Source organism: Marmota flaviventris, chromosome 6 (genome assembly GCF_047511675.1).
Source record: "Marmota flaviventris isolate mMarFla1 chromosome 6, mMarFla1.hap1, whole genome shotgun sequence".
Classification (NCBI taxonomy): domain Eukaryota; kingdom Metazoa; phylum Chordata; class Mammalia; order Rodentia; family Sciuridae; genus Marmota; species Marmota flaviventris.
This window is the reverse complement of record NC_092503.1, coordinates 94,041,502-94,065,105: the sequence shown is the minus strand read 5'-3', so window position 1 is coordinate 94,065,105 and position 23,604 is coordinate 94,041,502. Positions and strand designations below refer to the sequence as shown.

At 34.2% G+C, this 23,604-nt stretch overlaps 1 protein-coding gene across 1 annotated transcript in view; it reads right to left on the bottom strand.

Moving 5' to 3' along the window:
* The window catches only part of Eys (eyes shut homolog), a 1,581,889-nt gene that overhangs the window by 288,805 nt on the left and 1,269,480 nt on the right, over positions 1-23,604 (bottom strand).

The window sequence follows — 23,604 nt, the reverse complement described above, 5'->3', positions numbered from 1 at the left end:
TTTCTTCCCGACTATGAAAATGGGGTATCTTGCCATTTATTTGTGTCTTCCTTGATTTGTTTAATCAACATTTTGTAATTTTCATTGTAAAGATCTTTATCTCATTGTTTAAATTTATTTCTATGTATTTTTTCAGATATTGTAAATGGATTGTTTTTCATTTTCTTTTTCAGATGGTTTGCCATTGGTATTTAGAAATTTTATTGATTTTTACATATTGATTTTTGTATCCTGAAATTTTGCTAAATTTATTCATTTAGTCAAAAGTTTTGTGGTGGACTCTTGAGGATTTTCTTTATAAAAGATCATGTCATCTGCAAACATAGAGTTTAAGTTCATCCCAGGGTAATTTACTAAACGCATGGGTACTATATTTGTAATTCTAGATGACTATGCCCTTAAGCTTTCTGATCCCTTGAGTGGAAGAGGTAGTAGCTGGGTTTTGACTTTTCAGATGTGTGTGATACATTCTGATGATGCAGACAGAAAGAATGACACAGACTTGCACAGTTTGGAAATGATTCCAGCCCAGATCTCTCTGTGTCTCTGTCTCACTCTCTTTGTGTCTGTGTATGTATGTATATACAGTGTATGTATATGAGAAAATACAATTCTCTTAAAATGAGAACATAGGCTAAACAGCTGCAGTTTTCAGAAAAATAAGAAATGTGATGCACAAAAATCCAAAAGTTGGTTTTGTGTTTTCCTGTATTAAAGAGGTCTAAAAAGCAGGCTTCAACGTTGTTCATTAAAGAGTGAGCTAAAAGATAAGTGCTTTGTATGTAGAAAATGGTAAGTGCTTTGCCCTTTAAAAAGGGAATCCAGAAAATGTTGCCCTTTTATTATGTCCTGGAGTCTGCCCTGGATTTGAGGATGAACAGAGATGGCACTAAAAGTGATAAAGCAATAAATCATAAAGCCCCAAAGTTCCTTTTGTGTCACAGCTCTTATATGTTCAGAAGGCAATAACAATCTTCGGTACATACCAATTTCCCTACGTGGGATGGAAATTGGAGAGACTGTGAGAGAAAATACTGAATAGGAATAAAAACGTCTTTGCCTGTCTTTCATTTTCCTTACTTTGAAATTTCTGCTGTCCACATGTTAATTGGAGAGCTTAATAGATCTAGCCATGAGATGATATCTAAAGCAGAAAGAAAAAAAAAATACAGGTCTGTATCTCAGCTGGAATCCAAAGTAAACATAATCATTTCCCTCTCTCTCTTTTTTCACATTCAAAGCATTTTAGGTTCTTTTCACTCTCTTCACGTGGTACCTGCCATTTCTTTTCATGCATTAAAATCTCATCAACTCTCCACTGCACGATTCTCTTTTAGCTTCTAAAATGCCAGTAAGTGAGAAAAGGTAAAAAGCTATTAAAAAAAAAAAAAAAAAAACCAAACCAAAACAAAACAAAAACAAAAACTCTATCCTTCAAAAAGTTCATTGAACACTTAATTTAACATATTAATGCTGAGAGCAGAAAGATCCTCATAATTGTAAAACTAAGAACAATAAGGCAGCAGTTCATTTTCCTGCTTACCAAAGAATTACATTTGGGTTCATTTATAGGCTTCATTTGGGGTACTGGTGAGTCTCAGGGAAAAACAATTCATTCCATAACTACTAAAATTTCATGAGAATCTTTACCTAAACATGTATGCAATGGCTTGCCTTTCTCTTACTAATGAGATTTAACTATTTTGTGTACCACATTAGGAAAACATTTAGCTGGTGACTGAAAAATGAAGAATAAGGATGTCCTGCTTTATTCCAAAATTATTTAACTTTAGGGTGACTTTTTATGGTAGAATCAGGACAATCTCTATCAGATGCTCATATAAACATGAGATGCATCTTTCTCTTCAATATTTAGAAAACTGTGAACTACTGCCTTCTATGCCTTCTATGGATAACCCAGGCAGCGCCCATGAGGGAAGCTCCTCCCACTGTGTCCACTCAGATAGTCCTGTCTTACAGTTCCCTCTTTACCTCTCCAGATTCATTCCCAGTAACTGCATGGAACCACAATCCTTGTGCCACTTGTGTTCAATTTAATGACTTAGTTTTTTCCATTTCTGCCTTTCTCTTTTTCTCCTTTGGACACTTACTAGACTTTGCATCAACTATTTTAAACTCCACTTCTTATGTTGTATACTATTCTCACATCACGTCCATGATAGCTCAGGGTAGTATACCTGGAGCCAGTTTGCCTAGGTTTGACCTTGTTAGCTGATTGACCTTGGATAAATTATTTAACATCTCTGTGCTCAGTTTCCTCTTTAGCAATGTTGTAGCATTTTCTCTCATAAGATTGTTAAAATATTACTGGGTTAATACAGGTAAATTATTCAGAAAAATGCGTAGAGATAGTAAATATATGGGATTGCTGATTGTATTTAAGTGGACCTAATAATGGCCTGTGAATAATGATGAATGAAAACATTTAAGAATAACAATAAAATACCATTTTTGCCTAATAATTTATCATTTGTAGAAATGTATAAAATTGAAGACACTTAGTGATGGTAGGAAAGTAAAACTCGTCTAGCCTCCATGTTCAGTGTAAAATGCATCACCAGACAACTCTGAGTTCATGTGCAGAAAGACATCATTCTGAAATGATCACAGCTATAGCATGTATATTCATTGAGTCCCTTTCTGAAGAACATGGGGACATCTAGATTGTGTGTCACACAGAGGTCAGAAGGAACCAGGACTGCTGTCTCAGGATCACCTCTTGAGCCACTTCCCCATCAATTACGTCTGGCCAACACACTTGCACCATATTGGAGCTGATGTTGAAATCAAAGCAGGGTCTTCTTGGCATCTAGTGGCTTTGACGCTAATCTGCCCATTGATGTCCAGTTTCTCACTTCTCTTTGGATACTTCTATGGAACCATCCCTTCCTCAAGGTGCAGATTAGTACCTGAGGGTTTGGGAAGATGAGCACCTGGCAATCACTTCACTGGCTTACTCCTCATTACACAATCTGAGGTGTTTTGCTATAGATTCAAGGAAGTCAGCAGGAGTCCAAGCTGTGAGGTTCTTTGTTTTAGGTGACATATGCCCTCTTCCTCCCTGGGCAAGAAAATTCCACTCTCAAGATAGATGACTAACAGAGACTTAAAGAGGAAATTAAAAAAAAAAAAAAAAACCTACTGCTTTAATATTCCACCAGCATTGTTCTTCTTACAGCACAAAGAAAAAAAAATACCTAGAAAAGTTCTTGTCATTGTTATTTTAAACTCCAGAGATACTAGAAGCTTTTGGAAAGACCCCTTCTGCCCCCAGGCCCAGGAAGTGATTTCTTCACTCATGCAATAAGGCTCAGGGTCAGCTGGTGAATATGAATATGTCATATTCCTGTACCTCCTGAAATGGAATTTCAAATACTTTCAAGGGCCTTATCAAGACAAAAAATTACTGGCTTTTTGCAGTACTTGATTGAAAAGCACATTTTCCCCCTGTCTTCCTTTAATGCTGTTATGAAAGCTCTGAGGCTGGGAAGCATGCTTCCTGATAATTGAGAGCTTTGATCATTAATTAAATGATTGTGATTTAACTGCACTTTGTTCACTTGTGGAGGTGCTAAAATTCACTCCTTCCTGGCTTTCTGCTCATCAGTATCACCTCAAGTTGATTCAAAACAAAGGTTTTCTGGTTAAAAATCTGATGAAAGCCAATGTCAAAGTGGGAGAAGGCTGAGGAATTCTCCAGGTGCAATGTAAGTTCATTTATAAGGTAAAACACTTATGTGAGGAGCTGGACCCTGGTGTTGTTCAGCTCAGCTTGAGTCCAGCTGAACCATTCTGTGCAGCTCCATTTGTTACTTAATGTAGCCATGAAAATGTGTGGGCCCTTTGGTCTTCGACATTCACCATACATCTCCTAGAATGCTTAACGTTCCTTCTCTTTCTGTTAGGGAGAAAAGTTTATTTTTCCTCTTTTACTGTTGATAACGAACATGACGTTTTTACTTCAAAAAATATCCTAGAACTCCACAGAGAGGACATATGATTTACTGTGCCAAGCTGTTTTGTTGATTTAGCTTCCAGATGAGCAAGAAAATAAAAGGCAGAAGTGAACAGTTTAGACCAGATCAGAGATATTATAAACCAAATAACAAAAAGAACTCTTCAAAAATGTGAAATAAGATAGTTAAGACTAAATTTAGACTTAAGTCTCATCGAGATTAGCTGTGTATAGAATACTGAAGGTTGAGACATTCTTTGGCAGAAAAATAGTGTATCTTTGTAATCAGTCCAGTGCAAGACATAGCCCCTTACTTAGCTGCCTCCTTCTGTGAGCACACAGGTTGTAACAATCATTATTTTTGGCCCAGCAGTTCCTGGGGGTGGAGCGAGTCATCTCTGATTATGTGAGCAGCTCTGCCCATAGGTATTTGAAGCTATTTTTGAATGGACTAAAATATGCCAAGAGCAAAGTTATAGTATTTCAACCCCCAGCTGATAATGAAAACTGTTCCTAATCTTTACTTTTGAGCAATGAAAAGGTTTTTTTCAGGGAACTTTAGAAAGGGGAATGTAAATATTTTGATTTGCTGACAGATTTTTTTTTTTTTAATTATTCTTGTCTTTTCCTCAGAGAAACTCACTTTTTTTTTTTTTTTTGCCTTTGGGTAGCATGAGTTAGTAATAATTATCTAACCATATACATTATATATATGCTTTATAATATGTATATGTGTGCATATTTATATGTATATAGGCAATGTACTTGAACGGTTCTGAGTACAATTGAGAATGTTAAGCCTCTGAAGTTAGAGATCAGACCTTGAATCTTGTCTGCCCACCAGTAAACAGTAACAATTCGAAGGGCTAGATTTTAGAGTTGAAATATAAAAGAAATCTAAGGGAAAGAACATCTAAATTTTGGTTTGATATTGTAGAAGAGTGGTTTTCTACCATCATCTGTCAGTCTTACCTCCTATCCATATCTACAAATTGATTGATCAATGTTTCTATCTATCATTTGTTTCTCTATCCATCCATCTATCCATCCACCCATCCATGTATTTAGGTGTACCAAAGGGTGAAAAGGATCATCTCCATGGATATCTTGTGGCAAGGAGAGAAGACACATCTTAGCTTGTGCCTACCCCACTCTACAACTAAATTTAATTCTGAAACAATAATTTGAGTTCAAAGGGCTCAAGTATTATTCACCTTTTTTTTCCCAAACAGAAACACAACAGACTTTATTTTCTTTCTTTTTATGGAAGGAAAAATAGTCTCTTTCCTCTTAGGAGAGAGTGTTTTCCAAAGCTGCATGATCTTCTTTAAAAACAAGGGAACTTTTTTTTTTTTTTTTTAATAAACTTTGTCTACAAAAGAAAGTTAGCATGCCACACACTGACATTTGCATTTGATTATTGTATGTATTTTTTTTTCATCACAATAGTTCTTTGCCTGAAAAGTTGTTTCCACATTTACAACCTCCAAATCCTCACCTGGAAACACAGTTTGCCAGTAGGTCACAATTTTGATGACTCTTTACATTTTCTATTCTCTGTGAAGGTTGCAGGACAGAGGTCAGACTTAGCTTGCCAGTCACTGCAAATTTCTTTCTTCTCTCAGTAAGCTGTGCTGAGTGTTAATGATAACAGAGGGCACTAAGGTATTTCACCTAATGGCTTTTTCCTTCTCATTATCCTATATTTTAAATTAACCAAGTATTAAAATGAGCACCTCTTTCTTCAGGTAAGGATATATTAAATTTCCACCTCTAATTTTAAAGTGTGTCATTAGGTAACAAAACAAGATAAAATTGCAGTAATAAAATATGAAATATTTTGGGGCAGGGATAATGACTTAATTGTTCCATTTAGGGGACCAAAGATCCTTAGGATGGCTGCAGGCAAGGAGAGAGAAACAAATGGGAACATCATTGACATAAAACAACCAAAACACGAAAACATATCATTTCAACATGCAATAAGAAAACGGCGTACATGGGAAAGCATCTTTACAAAAATGAGATGTGGATAGACAGTCTCAAATTTTCAAGGGGCTGTTTTTCAAAAGATGCACTTGACGAGTGTTTGGAATCCAGGCAGAAAAAGGAGAGCTTTGCATCAATTTGGAGTTAAATTTTTAAAAAGTGAGCTGTAAAGCTTAATTACATAAATATCAAAGAGTTTTTTTTATAGGATTAGCTGGCAATATTTGCAAAATATTTAGAACTGTGTCACATTGGAAGTACCATGTGAATGCCCAACTGAGACCAGTCTCAGTTGGTTTTGGACACTCCTACAAGGCAGACTACTGTTGTTATTGCCTTGCTTGGAGAAATTGCACATTACTACTGAACTGTCTTGCTAGGGAGTGATCCCTGAAGTGACCACCCTCCTTTGGTAGAAAGGTGGATTACAACTCAATCTGGCTTCCTGAGATATACTGTATCTACGTTTTGAATTTTAAATGGCAATGAGAACTGTTGGCACTTATCCCTGGAGAGAATGACTAGAAACTCAGGGATATACCATGTTTCTCTGCTCTTTGAGACTGTTTCTTGAGAATCCATTTTAATCTTTGAGCTATTCCATACCTTTCCAATACATCTGTTGTTTCCAGTGTGATTTTGGTTCTGTATGGTTTTCTGTTTGGGCAAGGAAGGCTGGCATACCATGAAGGGAAGCAACTGCCATGGCTACCTCTGCTGTGGCCTGAGCTGACCTAGGAAAACTAAAGAAATAGAAGATTTTGTCCTGGGAAAGGGATGATTCAAACAGACCCACTATAAATATGGCACTTGACTTCTCTACTACAATGAAATTATGGTGATAAATGTGGCCCCCAAATGTTTTTCTTCTAATTATTTTGCATAAAAATCATGATTACCTGGGGGTCTGCAGCATTCTTGAGTGCCCATGTTCATCTAAGAAATTTCTTCATTTTCATATGAATATATGGCCATTCTGTTTGTAAACCTGGTCTATACTTTTACTTGTTGAACCAAGTGCTATCACCTTCTTAGTAGAAGGGACAATGTCTTTTCTGCCTATCATGAGCTTCTCTAGGGATATTATTAGTGATTTCTGACTCTTCCACACAGGTTCTGTTATTCTTGTCCCCAGTGCCTGCTGCTCTGTCCTACCCTCATGTTTGCCGATGTCACGTTCCCACGTGGAATGTTCTCTCTCTTGCACTTCATCCTGTAAAATCCCACTCAGTCTTCACAACTCGAGTCGTGTTCCTTCCTCATCTGCCAGTTCATCCTGATTTCTCTCTGAATTCTCATTATACTTAGAATCAGTACCTCAGTACTAGAATTATTTCAAATGTGAGTGTTTAAACTTTGTGCTGAATGATGATTCCATCAATATTTCAACATCAAAAGTTTTAAACATACAAACAAGTTAAAGGAGTCTCACAGTGTAGTCATATGCCCACATAGATCCTGTAATTAACATTTTGCCATATTTGCTCCATGAAATAGATACTCTTCTGTCCATCCATCATTTTTTCTTTTTTTGTGATGAATTACAAAATAAGTTCCAGAAATCGGTGCATTTCACCCTCCAGCCCTTTGGCATGGTTACTACTAACTATGGTCAATATTTTTAATATTATTTTTGTGATTGAGTTTTCTATAATCAATAGCACCCAGAAGAGTATTGACCATATAGTAGAAGATCAATTTGTTCATCTTGAGGTGAATTTAGATGCCATTAGAAAAAGCATTAGAAAATAAAGGTGTGGAAACCCAAGATAAGTGGTTTCAAGAGCCTCAGAGGCAGATAGAGGTAGGTGTGTTTTATAGGATTGCAAAGGAGACATACTTATACGTAGGCTGTAGTAGCCCAAATTATGACCTGTCTTGTATATTCTAGGAGCATTTTAGGCAAAATTTGAAAAGGTAATTGCTGAAAGACCACTGCTCGATTTACTAAAATACTAACATGGGTATTGTAGAAATAAGAGAGGAATACCTGGTTTATCTGAAGATAGAGATGAGTTGATAAGATAGCCATAGAAGACCAAAAAAAAAAAAAAAAAAAAACGGGGTTCATGTTCTGTAGCCTGTGGCACACTGCTGGGAGGTCACCTTGCTCCTGTACAGAGCCAAGATATCTTCCAGACAGACAACTCAGGCCTAGGTATCAGGATCTGTGAGGAGGCTGTCTTCCTGAAGTATGTAGGGTTAGAGATCCTGACATACTATTAGGGGAGAGAAAGTGATGGTGCTTCTTGGATTAGGCAACTCCTTTAAACATGTTGAATTCTTCCTTTAACTGACATATATTCATATTTATATTCACATATGTTTATATCTATATCCATATTCACTTCTATTTCTGTAGTTATATTCATATTCATGTATTTCCTTTCATTCTTCAAAGGACAGGCTCTTTTTCCTCCATGTGTTTCTGAGCATCCCTCTGTGGAGTCCTCTCCTGATTTTTTTTTTTGTTTTGAAGAACCCTCCCCCTTATTGTACTCTCATCTCTGCACTCTATCTCACTTGGAATACTTCTCACTGCTACTACTGGTGTACTCATTTGCTTATTTCCTACATTTCTACTTTCATGGGCTAAAACTTCACGATGACAGGACCACCGTTCCGCCTCTCCTGAAAAATTAGAGGGTATCACAGTTATCTAACCCAGAGTAGAATATTTATTAAAATTCACTGAAACATACATACTGAAAATATACAGAGAGAAAACTTGATCCAGTGTTATCCCAGATGCTTTTGATATGACTAGCCTTTACCCTGGTCCTCTTCCTTCTCCATTTCCCGGTACTTTGATCTACTCTGGCCCTGTGACTGGGGTCTGCACTCACTCTTGACTTTCTGGGTAGGACCACAAGTGACAAAATCATCCACCACATCTGTGAAAACTCCCATTGCATCAGTGTGCTGCTCTCAGCTGGGGGTTAGGAGAAAATCACATCTGAGGGAAGAAATTGACCACAAGCTGTGAATGATTGAGAACTTCCCTTAATGTGTTAAATCTTCTGAGGATGTTTACATATGAAAATGATGAAATCTGGCAGTGTGACTAAGCAATTTAAATAATTTCAGGCAGTTTATTGAAAATGTCCTAGAGATTTAGTTGACTAAAAACACAATCTAAATGACCTGAAAATTGAGAAGAGTGAATTCATTCCTCTTTGAATATGTTTTTATCTCACACTTGCTATGTACTTTTAAATCATTACAGGAGCATTGAGTTCCATTTTCTGTGATAAATTATATGGTAGCTGATTCATTGAATGGAGAATATGGTGAATAATTAGGAACATGTAAATTGAGGAGTAGGTTAGGAGCTGAGAATATTTCCTATATAGAAAAAACAAGGAAGGTAAACAAACTTGCTCCATTCATTTGAAAAATATGTATTGAACATACACCACATACTAACACTAAATTTCATGCTGGGGAAAAATAAAATGATTGAAAACAAAAACTGTCCACTTTACATAGAGTTTAGATTCCATGATAAAGAAAATAGTTGACAACTGTTAAGTTGAAACAGGAAGAGAATAAATTTGTAGATCTAAGTTTATTTGGTTTTCCCCCTCAAAAGAGCAGTCATTAATGCACATGAAATTGCAAGGAAAAATGTATTTACTGATATAAAGAAGTTTCTAATGCCTGCAGAATCTGTAAACTTGCAATCATTTACTTTCTGGGGAAACAAGTTCTTATTTTGAAAATTCAGTTGATACTATCAAGCTTCAAAATAGTGGTAGATGAGAATCCCGTATGTACTGGGCATCAGAGTAGAGCTATGCCCATAACTTTTGTAATGTACTATGATTCTGTGTTAATCAAGGTCATTAATTTCCACTTATGATGACCAAAGAGCTGAACATGAATGTTTTTATGAAAAGAGCTACTTCAGGTCAGGTTTGGAAAAGGAATCATTTGATGGGAACATCTTGATCCTTTCAGAAAGGAGAGGGTCAAGAGTTCTATGGACCTGGCACAGCAAACAAACAACCCATGTCTCTATTCTCTATATGAACCAGAAATTCAAGCCCAGATAACAGAAAGGTGAAAAATAAAGGTACCAGTATGTCATCTATAAAAATAGACATATTGATGGGTGCAGGGGAAAGAGTGACAAAGGGGAGGTCTAACTCTAACTTGCTTTTCCTTAAGTTATGTGACTCTAAGCAAGTCCCATATTCTCTCAGGCATGAAAGTTTCTTCAGCAGAAAAATGAGGACTTGGACTAGTTTATCTTTAATGAAATTTTCAGGTCTTACATCAAAATATTTTAGAAAAAAGTTAACACATATTTTGTGAGGACACTTAAGTATTTTTGGATCATTAAAATAACATTTTGGAAAAACAATTTGCCTTTTTCATTGTATAAATAGAGTCATCACATATAATAAAAATACCACTCCTCTGATTGCTGAATCTGGCAATAAGACTAACAATGAAAGCTCTTTAAACAAGCACTTAGGGATGTTTTTGAACAACCAACATGTGATATCTTAAAGCAACTATTCTCTCAAAGAATAATCAAATATTATTGTAGTTCATATTCCTCTATCCTGTTCTGTGAGTTGAATAACTTAAATCCATTCTTTCAAAATTGGTGACTTCAGAGGCAATGCACATCTAAAAGAACACAATAATCTTAACAACTCTCCCCGATTAGGAGGGGACTGTGCTGAAATTTCCTGCTTTTCTGGACTTTAAAAAATGTGTCTCTGATAGCATATTTTTGGCCTATGTCATTTTCAAGGATAAAAATCTTTCTTCTAAAAGCTTTTTGAATAGTACCTAACAATTATAGTTTAATGAATCGTAAGTAACGGTGTCATATTTTTTCATAATACCCATACATTAAATTTTTGATTTGCAATAAGTATAGCAGTCTATAAACAGTTTATAAACATCTTTAAAACATCTTAAAGTTTATTGTAGTTATGCATTTTGTGGGCTAAGCAAAAACAATCCCATCAACCTCTTTTGTTAATTCCTGAATTGATAAATGACATACTGATTTCATTTTTTTCAATGCATTATCACAATTAGTAGACATTTTTTACTAAAGTTTATTTTGTGAATTATTTAATAAAGAAAACGGCAATTGCACAAGCCAAAATGAAGAATAGAAAATAAGAAAATTCAGATTTTATAAACTTTTTATTTTTATAATAATTTTCAAAATTGTTATATTCACTAATTTTATAAAGCACATCTTATAATTAAAAAATTAGGAATTTTGAATATTTCTTTTTTTTTAGAGAGAGAGAGGGAGAGAGAGAGAGAATTTTTTAATATTTATGTTTTAGCTTTCGGTGGACACAACATCTTTATTTTATTTTTATGTGGTGCTGAGGATTCAACCCAGCGCTCCGCGCATGTCAGGTGAGCATGCTACCGCTTGAGCCACATCCCCAGCCCCAATTTTGAATATTTATTAAATAGTTTCATGAAATATGCAAAGTACAAGACCCTTTAACTTCATTCATTGCTCATATTGCAGTACATGTTATATTGTGTAGTGATTAGACGTGGAATCTAGATTCAGATTTCCTGCCATGAAAACTTCTGGGTCAGTATCCTCAGTGTCTTCAGCTTCTCAGTGTCCTCAGCTCTGAACCTCAGTGTCTCTCTCTTTAAAATGACTATAGTGGTACTTCAGTGGATGAGTATAAAGACTAGGTAGGAGGCCTGGGTTGTGGTTCAGTGGTAGAACATGAGGCACTGGGTTTGATCTTCAGCATCACAGAAAAATAAATAAATAAAATAAAGATGTTGTGTCCATCTACAACTAAAAAAATATTTAAAAAAAAACTAGATAAGAACAGGTAAAGAACTTAGAGGTGGGCTTGAAAAGTAGTGATAGTAACATTAATTAGTGATAGCAACATTATTTACATTAAATTAAGATATATTTAAGAAGTAATTAGATTCAATAATTCCTTTATCTAATCTTGAAGACCCTCTACTAATGCTACTTTCTTCTTTGCAACAAAGTTTTGGAATTCCTGTTAGGCTTAAATCAATTTCCCAATTTCTTGCTTGAACATTACATCATTTATGCATTTGCATATGCTAAATATACTGACTAAATAATCCCTCTGAAAAGCTAAAGTTTCATAGTCTTAACATACTTAACTGATTTCTTTTAATAATATTTCTATGATGAAGTAAGTCTATATAAACCTTTTTCTTCTCCTTTAGATACCTGTTCATATCGTGTAAATTCCATTTCACATGTGATCTTGGGAGACATGTAACTTTATAAAATACTATATTCCTAGCATTTTAGTATTAGTTTAAGTGTAAGAATGGAAGGAGATATTTGCATCATTATTGTTTGATTTTTTGTTTTGTTTTTGCAGTAATGGGGATTGAACCAGGGTTTGGCATATGCTAAATAAATGCTCTACCACTAAATTACATCCCCAGCCCTTATTGTTTGATTTTTGGAGATCAGATTACCATATCAGATATCCAAAAGTCCAAGAGAGGTCATCAGAAAATGTAAGCATTCTAGGAGTTTAAAGTCAGGAAGATGAGGATGTGTTGGTACCAGTCTAGGCAGCTTCCAGAAGAAGGTGGGCATGTTGAAAACATAGTATACAATTTGGTAGAAATGAACAGACAAAAAATTCTTAAGAATTGTAGAATTAGCTAAAATGAATATGGTGAGGAAAAGTAGTACTATGTTTAGGACAGTAAAGACTGGCTTTAATGGAACGGGCAGCCCATGTTGGTTGGGTATTAGAGGAAGATAAAGATGAATATATAGATAAGGAGCTATTAAAAGAATCTGATTATAAGCTACATAATTTGTTTCTAAAATGGTAAATGGTGGGGAAACTTACCAATTTTTTGGTATGAAAGTGATCTTGTTTAAGGAGCATTTCAGGAAAAAATCAGAATATTAATGGCTGTGTAGCATGTTTAAATACATGAGATCTCGAGGACAATGTCCTAAGTGGGAACCTATTTTTGTTACTTGTTATCTGCATGACTCAGTATCCTCATCACTTAAAAGAGTATCATAAAAGTAACTAACCCTTAAAGATATTTTTAGTGAGACTGTGGGTAAAATATTTATCATAGTATTTGTCACATAAGTTTAAAATAAATACTGTTATTACGTAGCAATTAATACAAGTGATGAATCACTATAATGAGATTACTGTTATGCAGGTCGAATTTTAGCATATCATTGTAAATAAAATTTTGTATTGTTCATTGACCCCAAACTTACCCAACACTTATATTTTGGCCTCATAATCTTTGGAACATCTATCTCCTCTGTTGTCATGGAAACAAGTGCAGGTAATGCAGGTAAGAATGTGGTACTCAATCCATGACCCGCTTATCTGCATTTCATACCATGTACCAAAGCCTGGCCTCAGCTCCAGGCTTATCACTTTCTCATCTATGGAACTGTAAAGAGGCAGGTCTAACAATCAAGGAGCTGCAAATACATTTCCACCAGAGGGTAGTGCATTAATCATCCCACTAACTGCTCAATTACAGAGTGTTTATAATGAGATGCTCTACAACAAAAAGTAGAGATTCTTTTTTCTAGTTGTAGAGTAGCAATAGAAGAAATGGACTTAGGTAGATGATAAACCATAATACTACTATAAGATTGAGAGATGCGTGATGCATTTCAAAGCACTTTCATATAGATGATATTCACAGAAGACTGTATAGCAGAAAATGGGTGTTATTACCTTTATATTTCAAGATAAGTAAAAGTCTCTGCAGTTATATAGAGAATGTATTTTTTCTTCACTTCCCCATTTCCAGGGTTCTGCCTTCAGTAAACCTGTGCCTTCATGTTGAATCAGAATGAACCTAAAAAATCTCTTTCCTTTTGTTCTACACCCAGGAATATCCTGCTTGGGATACCTCTACTGAGATATCATTGGATGGTATTAATTATGGTTGTGTACATCCACACTGATGCACATCTACATCATAAGCAGTTTGAGTTTTGTTTTGATTACTAGTTAGCTCTGCTTCCTGAGTCACTATTTTATAGATAACTTGTATTAAAAGACAATGGAGCCATGCCATATACTTAGGGAAGTTTCTTTTTTTTTTTTCAACTTCCTTTTTCTATGGTGAGTGATAGTGTGGTAATACACATCCAGTTATCTAAAAACATAGTTGTAGTGGATATGATAGTGTGTTGCTCTGAGTAACCTAGGTCATTTTTTTTAAATATATACAAATAGAGTCACATTTTATCTTTTTGTTGTTGTTTTGTTTTGGATGTTGGAGATTCAATGTAGAACTTTAAGCATGCTAAGCACACATTCTTGCACTGAGCTATATACCCAGGCCCAATAGAATCACTTTTTTTTTTTGGTAACAGTGATTGAACCCAGAAGGCACTTAACCACTTAGTAATGTCCCCAATACTTTTTATTTTTATTTATTTATTTTTTAATTTATTGGTTCTTTTTAGTTATACATGACAGCAGAATTCATTATGGTATAATTGTACAAGCATTGAATATATCTTATTCTAGCTAGGACCTCATTCTTGTGGATGTACGTGATGGTAGAATTTGCTGTAATGGTTTCATATATATATACATAGGAAAATTATGTCAGATTTATCCCACTGTCTTTCCTTTTCCTATCCGTCTCCCTTTGCTTCACTCCATATTGTCTAAAATACTGAACTTCTATTAATTCCTCCCCTTATTGTGGGTTAGCTTCCACATATCAGAGAAAACATTAGGCGGGGTCCTCCTGACTCAACTCAGGAAAACATGAACATTCCAACTCCAGAGCTCCCCTTAGGGGCAGCTGAAGCCTCTGTTGCACTGGTTTTCAATTCAACTTCTGCCTCTTTTCAGTCCTGCTTCCCTCACTGCCTTCCAGGTATTGTTCCCTAGAACATTCCCTAACAAACTTCCTACATGCAAATCCCCATGGCAGAGTCTATTTCTAATTAATCTGACCTATGATGACAGTTATTAAGTCTTAGGCCCGAGAACCCACTCTCTTAATTTCAGGAATTATAATTCATTATAGAATCTCCCTCTCCAAAATATATATAAACAATTTTCACAGTAAAAAAAAAAAAAAAAAAAAAAAAATATATATATATATATATATATATATATATATATATTTTAAAGGAATCCTCAGAATTGCTTGTTCAGTTGTCCAAGTATCAAATTTGTTTGTTGTTGATTCCTGGAGCAAGACTTTACCTTTTCCTGTCTCAGAAATTCTACACAAAGACTATGTCAAGTTGGAACTGTGTCTGCTTCAGTTTTTCTAATGTTTGGTGCCAGAGGAGTTGGGATTCTTCGCTCTAATATCTGTGACTGTATTCTAGTGGAAGGGATGAAGGACATTGCCATTAATATTTAAGCAGGAGGATGATCCTTTGTTTTATATTCCTTTGGGAGAGGGAACATGAGTCCTTAGGCATGGAGGAGTTCATCCCAGTCGAACACGTATGACAGGAAAATATTCTACTCTAAATGGTGGGAATTTTACCAGTTCCTATGTAAATCAAAAGATTGCATTGAATATTTGTGGACATAATGTCATTTTGCTGCCTAGTAAATTCCAATTTTATGGTACTTAGTATAAGGCTTTGTCTTGAAATCTCTCTCTCTCTCTCTCTCTCTCTTTCTTTCTTTCTCTCTCTCTCTCTCTTTCTTTCTCTCTCTCTCTCTCTTTCTCTTTAAACATCTTTGAAACATTTTGTCTGTGAAGGGCAGAGTTGGACTTTTCTGATATTACTGGCAATTAGAATTAGGTCAGCTATCACAAAGTTAAAAACTAATACGGACTAGGACACAGTTATGTATCAAATACTATAAAACAGGGATTTACTGTGTCTCATGATGGCATTAGAATAAATTTTCTAAAGAAATATTAAAAATTTTATTGCATATTTATTGAGTTCAAAAACTTTGGCTTGGTATCATTATCTATCAATGGAACCAGGTTTCAATTAAAAAAATCAGTAAATCTTTTGAAAAGTCTTAAATTATTCTTAACTATATTTTGTGTTAGGTGAAAAGGGTTCACAGATGTGAAATTGTAAGACAATCTATCTCAACCTCTATGTGCTTTTTTTTTTCAGTGTATTGATGAAGCTGGGGGCAATTTGTTGAGGAGGAAGCTGGCACGGCTTCTTTTAGCTTCATTTAGAAAGTTAGGTGGTGTCTTTTATTTTTATAAATAGGATGATCTATATATTGAGTTCACTCAGTGAGAATTATTTTAAAGAACTTAATTAAGACAAATATATTGTCAAGGATTGAGGCCTAGCACTAGGAATAGGTTTTAAACAATTTTCACAGTAAAATATCTTCCCTGGTAGCTGTTTTAAGGCAGCAATCAAATATCCTCTAACCGTAATAATAGATCCCAATTAGGGAGAGCCATGGGGCCTTCAGAAGTGGGTTGGAAAATACACACAATATAAATCTATATTGTTAAACACCTCTCCTTCATTTAATGAACAAATAATCCCTTGATGCTTCCTCATGAATCTTAGCTTTCAACATGTTAAATCTCTTAATTTTAACTGTTCTGTGTGGCAAAGTGTTCTCTGAATCTATCATTACTTTTCTGCTTCTCTGAATCTATCATTATTTTTCTGCCCAAATTCCTATATATTCTATTTGCCCCAAAGTATTTATTTGCTTCCTATTGCCTTTTTATAGGACTGTCAAAATTATGTCTTAACACAATTGACAACACATTTTAAACTTACACGGAGAAGTGATTTTTAATGATGGAAGTTCTTTTTGCCTTATACTCCACTACCACCCACGAATAATTCAAACTTTCTCAACAGGCATTTATGATGGTTGCAGAAATCAACCACTGAAAATAAGGACAAGAGTCTCTAAGCCTTCCTCAGCTTACATTGCTAGTGCTCAAAACTTTTTCCTTTCTATTTTTTATTTATTTTGATTCTCTGGATTAGAGAAAGCAGATGGTGATTTCCTGAAGAGCTAAGCATCTTCCCCTTGATCTTTATGTCCTCACACTTAATTTCCACAGTTTCCTAAATGAGAAGAGTGTCATCTACACCTTGATGTCTTTACAGATCTTCTTTCATCTGTTGTCCCCTGAATTCCTAATCTTTCTGCAAAAACAAAACAAAACAAAACAAACAAACAAACAAACAAAAAAACAACAAAAACTCAATCTCACTCCATGTTATAGATGAATTTGCCAATTGCTATCTCCTTTTCTCCTTAGTAGATTTTTTGCAGTTGTCCTCTGAACCTGAAGGTCAACATGTTCTTCATCTTCTGGACTCAATATACCAAATATGAGGAGTCGTGGACTTCAGTTTTCACTTTTGTAATTTTGTTAATAGCTATTCCATTTTGATGATTTGAAGTTCATTGTACAATAAAGAGGGATAAACATGACTGCATATCAAACAATCATGTGAAATATATATTTTTTTTAAACATCAAACCAGTTTTTGTAGGGTTCCCTGGTGTATTATTTATTCAACAGATATACTATGTAGATTCATATTCACAGATTATGATTTTCTTTTAGAAAGCTCCACCTTATTTCTGCATCACTAAGCACAAAACTGATACTTAACATTCTTGCTTTCCAAGATATATGCAAAGTATACAAACACTACATACCAGCAGAGGATAGTACTTAATAATTCTGAAAAATGCTAAAATCACCAACTTGTACGTACATAGATATACTTTAAAGGTTTTTTAGTTGATTTAATAAAAGCAATTTTGGTTTTTAGTAGACCTTTATAATTTAATACAAATAAACTGCATTATAACTTGCTCTCCAGCTGGTATTGAGGTATGTTATAAATGGACATATTAGGTATGAATAGTGTGGCTATGGATAAAGCACCAAAAGCAATGTTCAGATTTATGTATGTATATGCTTATCAAAGTAATAATAAAGCATTGTCCATATTGAGCTCTAGCTTTCCTACATTTCCTCTAAGAAATACCAGATGGAGGAGTCAATGGAAAAGATACAGAAATTAATATTGAAGTGATGAAGATTGACCTTTTTAAAATGAAAATCTTGCCAAACTTTCCATATTGACATGGCAACATTTTATGAATAAATCTAATATCTTATAGATTTAGCACAGTTCAAAAGTCACCATCTGTTTCAAAAAGTGAAGGCTCTCACTATTACATAGTTTTTTGGCGTGCAATCCATAATTCATAAAATATTAACGATCAGGAATGTGTGAAAAACATTTATATACTTTAGACCACTGGAAACAAAAGTAACATTTTAAGTTACTCTCAAAATTATAGTTGTTAATAGATTATGGGTATTTTTTACTTTTTGCATGAATTTAGGTGGTCCTCTGCTCAATTTCTATGTATATTTACAGGTCAATACCAGCTGGGCAACAAATGGTAATGCAGAGACTGTATGTGGAAAAATGTCAAAGTGCTGGAATCTGATGTTAAGCAGAATTATCTGAGAGGCCTTTGACAAATATGAGCGTTAGAAGAAACTATCGTTTTTCTTATATTTCTATTGATTATTTACTAATGAATATCTTCATTTGACATAATTAAATCAATCCTTGGAATCTTTATTGATTTCCATTCTTTTGAAGTTTGTAGCCAGTTGTACATTATAATACATTGTTTAATCTGTTTTCTTAAACAATTTCAGGAAAGAGCTAATTAAAATGAATAAAAAGTAATCATTATTGGTATATACATATGCACATAAATGAAGTTTTTATCTCATTGGAATTAAAAGATGGATACAATTAGAATCGGGTCTTTACAAAACTCAACAGTATTTTTTAAGACTAAATATTTAAAATGTTACCATGACAAAAATTTTTGCAAAGGTATTACTTGATGTACTTTGAGATTTTTGCAAGTGTTAACAAGGGTTTTTGCTGACCTACTATTAGAATTTTTTTCAGCTTCTATCCTGTTGGTCTTAAAGCATGGGTCTCTTTACTCTGATCTGCTAAGGGGCTAATGAGGATGTGTGATTCTGGCAGTTACACAATTCTTGGCCATCATCTCACTTTGACTACCTAAGAACTGTTAACCAAAAGGAATGATGAGAAATTGGAGTATGCCTTCAACAAACCTGGTTAACTTTACATCTCTTGGTAAATCATTGAGGAAACCTTGTAAGGTGTTGTTGGACAGTAGGATCTAAGGAAGGTGGAATAGGTTGCATGGCTTCAAAAGTGCAGGTAACACAATAAGTCACATCGAGGAAAGGACACAAGGATTCTTTAAATAAAAAATTCTGCATAAAGAGTAAGCTTTTGTATAGAATAGCACTAAAGGTGCTAGAAAAATTTAAACTTTAGAAATATATATATATATATATATATATATATATATATATATATATATATATGAAAATTTTTCTGAACTTCCCAATAGAGAATAACCCTTGTGAAAACCAATAGCTCTCTCTATGTGATCCTTTTCAAAATTCGATGAAATGAAAGACAAACTGTGCATGAGTATGAATTACAATATATCTGTAAAACTGTGATCTCTGCTCCATTTCATTTAAGAAGAACTTCTATCTTGATACTGAATTGACCTAAATCACTACAAGTGGCTTATTCAAGTTTGTTCTACTTCTGCCTTCTATCTTACAGACATAATGCAAATTTAACAGGAGGAAATACTGGCTAATAAAATACAAAAATTGTGGCTAAAACCAAAATTTAAAAAAGCCATATTTTATGGGTTTACCTTAGAGTTTGTTCTACTAATTTTTGAAAACAAGTTCTTATCAATCATGCTGTATGATTTTATTTTCAGGAAACTTGTAAATATGGAAGAAACACAGTCAACATTCATATGACTAAAGAGGAGCCTTAATTCACCAGCTTTTCAGACAGAAATCGATCCTGAATTTGAATAGCAAGAGTCTTGTCAGTGAGAATCAAGATAACCAGAGAGGGCTATACAGAAAGACCTTTGTTAATTCTAAATTTTTCCCAGTTAATGATGGGGAAATAGAAATGTTTGAGGAGACATTATATTTAACCTGATTTAAACATTACACAATGGATTCATGTATCAAAATGCTGTATGTTGGGGCTGGGGATGTGGCTCAAGCAGGGCGCTGGGTTCGATCCTCAGCACCACATAAAAATAAAATAAAGATGTTGTGTCCGCCGAGAACTAAAAAATAAATATTGAAAAAAATTCTCTCTCTCTTTCTCTTTTAAAAAAAATGCTGTATGATATCCATTAATATGTATAATTGTTATGATTTTATTGCCAGTAAAATAAATTTAATTTTTAAAAAAGAAAAAAGAAATAGTGGAGTACATGAGACAGAGAAGATGACATAAACAGCGCAGATAGGGATAAAGCAAAAACATTTATAGATCAAGGGGCAGACACACACACAAAAAACAGAAGCCCCAGGTTGTGTGTCTTCATTTCTTCCACTCCAGAAGGAATCTTCTCTCATCTGTATTTTAGCTTATTTTTCCAAACTTTTGAGACATTTCATGTTATCATTTTTCTTTATTTTTCTGTGTAATAAGACTTCCACTGAACTGATAATCCTAATCAACAATTAAACATGTTCATTTCTCTTTCATCTTACATTTTTTCCTCCTAATTTCTCATCAGCCCTCAATTGCTCCTGTATCATTTTTTGCTCCTTCACAATAAAACATGTTCAAAGAGTTACCTTAACTTACTGACTTAATTTTCTCTCATCTACAGTTTCTCGATCCCTGGCAAAGAAGTCTTGGGGTCATAGAATTGGTGGAGGGTCCAGTGGAGTTTTAATAAACTTTCCCATCGTCTTCTAACACACCACTTTTATTATTTGTCTACAACTTTTCTGGTTATTCTGTCAGACTCTTACAGTTTTATCTTTTTCTACTGAGTCATTAAATGTTAGCTCTTAGACTTTGTCATGGGCAATTCTTTCTCCTAACTCTATACTCCTATCCATGGCCATGGTTCCAACAATCATTTGTAAACTAGTGACTCACAGATTTAATTTTCTGTCCAGACCTCTCCTCTGAGCTCAACATCCATATGTTAAATTGAAAACTGCACTTTAATGTTTCGAAGGCATTTTCATCAGTGCACTCAAGCCTGAGCTCTTAATATTTTCTATTAAACCTGCTCTCCTTGCATTGTTTACTATTTCATTGGAAGATAAGTTCTATCCAGTTGCACATCAGAAAATGAATATTCATTTTTTGACATAATTTTTACTACTGGTATTCAATCAGTTACAATTTTTTTTCCTACTTATATCTTATGTATGTGAGTTTCTTTTTTTCTGACACTAGTATCATTTTTCTTTTTTAGTTTTGAGGATTTATCTCAGGGAAGCTTTACCACTGAGCCATATCCCCAGCCCTTTTGTCATTGTTTTTTTTTTTTTTTTTTTTTTTTTAGACAGGTCTTGCTAAGCTGCCGAGGCCCTTGCTAACTTGCTGAGGCTGGCCTCAAACTTGTGATGCTCCTGCCTCAGTACCCCCAAGTCACTGGGATTACAGGTGTGTGTCACTGAGCCTGACTGACACTAGTGTATTTCATCCTAGTGATTATGATGTCTTGGATGTGTAAGTGGCCCCTGCAATCATTCCTTAACATAGCTATAATGGCCCATAGAATTTTCCAGCTGTTGACCTTTCCAATGTAGACTTCCAGTATTTAGCCATCCTCTTTGCTTGTTTGTTCTATACACACTATCTATGATATGTCTGAATATGCCATGGTTCTTCCTACCAGTCTTTTCACATACTCTTCCCTCTGCCTAGAACACATGCCTCTAGCTTTGTCTGTTTGTTTTTACTAAGTTCACTACTACACAGTTTTCAATGATCATGGTCCAGGCTAATGTAACTTGCTTTTGCATCATATTTCTCTCATTTCCAGCAAAACTAAAAAAATGTAACTATTCCCTCATTAGTGTCAGAGACTATCAATCTCTCTCATTAAACTGCATACACACAAGAATAAGAAATTTATGTAATTTTGGATTACCATTAAATTCTAGAAGCTTAATATAGTGCTATGGATTTAATAGGCACCATTTTGTTAAATTAATAAACAAAATTAAACAGGATTTAAAAAGAGAAGAAATGCAAAGAGAAATGAAAAAAATAAGAACTATTGAAAGAAATCTTAGCAGATAATATTTTAAATAATGATGTATAATATAAAATATATAATCTACAATGTAGTCCTAGTCTCATACCATCATACTACTGTAACCTTGAACTCTTGGAGGATATTGCCTATAAGTAAAAGTACATTTTCATTTTTGCGTAGAGATAAATTCTAGAAAAAGACCACTTTTGTTCCTTTGTTAGCAGATCTCTCCTTTGTTTTTTTCTGCACAATGCCCAGTGTTCCAAAGGGTAAAAGTAATTTATAAATAATAACTTAGTCACCTCAGGTTAAAAAGGATTTAATTGGATAAAATTAATTCAAAGACATGTGAAGTTCTTTGTTTTCAGTTTTACTAGAAAAGTCCTTTCTTTTCATTTTTTTTAATTTTTACAGAATGCTTTCCATTTGACACTAAGAAGCTGAATGATTTGAGGGCTGCTCAATTAAGTCATTATTACCTAAAAACAAATAAGGAAATCATTCTTCTAAAAAAAGTTTGACCCAAAGTGGAAATAATTTCATAAATAGAATGCACTATTTTTATATAAAATTATGACACTACAAAATGACTTTAGCAATAGATAATCATCATTTAAATAGTTTTCATTTAAATAGCCTTTTAAATAGTTTTCTGTTATTCACCTTCTCATCTGGCTCTTCATTGTTATCAATAAGCAACACTTATAAGATAGATGATTGAAATGAGTTAAGTCCATCACTCTGAAATTTTGTTTTATTGGTACATAACTTGGTTACAAAGGAGTATAGCCAATTTACAAATAATAATTTTATTACTTTAGGGAAATTTCATTGCCTTCTTGTTATCACCAACTGAATTGTGTAGAACAGACACCCTTGTTTCTTTATCTATTTAGAAATTTACTGAATATCTTCTATCTGTCAAATGCCCTGCTATGAGCATTAAAAATGAGTAAGATGCTATCTGTGCCTGTAAGTTTACATTTTTAGATTGGTGTCAATTTTCTTGATGTTATTTTCAGATTGATGTGGTCCCTGAGAAAGTTTATTTGATTTATGTAGCCTGCCTAGGTTAGCCAAGATTCCTGCTCATCAGAGTAAAGTATCCAATGTGCTCTTACACACATGCACAGTCAAAAAATGATATTTTTCACCAATATGGATGAACTTTTGAGACCATTATCACTAGATTGCTATACTGATGAAGAATTTTAAGTTCTTGGCTGAAATATGTAAATTTTATTCAGTAATGTCCTTGAAATGTGACCATCATATATAGTCATTTCTCTTTTCTGATATTTCTTAATTCTGAAGCATGAGCTAATTTAAGGAAGGCTTTCTAAAAATTTATATACTCCATCAAGACATTTGCAGTTAATATCCCCCCCCCCCTTCTTCTTTTTTGTACTGTGCTGCTAGTGGCTCCTGTTCAATTCCCGGCAGCTGTACTTTTTACTAAATACTTTATTGAACAATTAAAATAGATCTTAATTTCAACTAAACTACTTGATTCTTTATTGTAATATG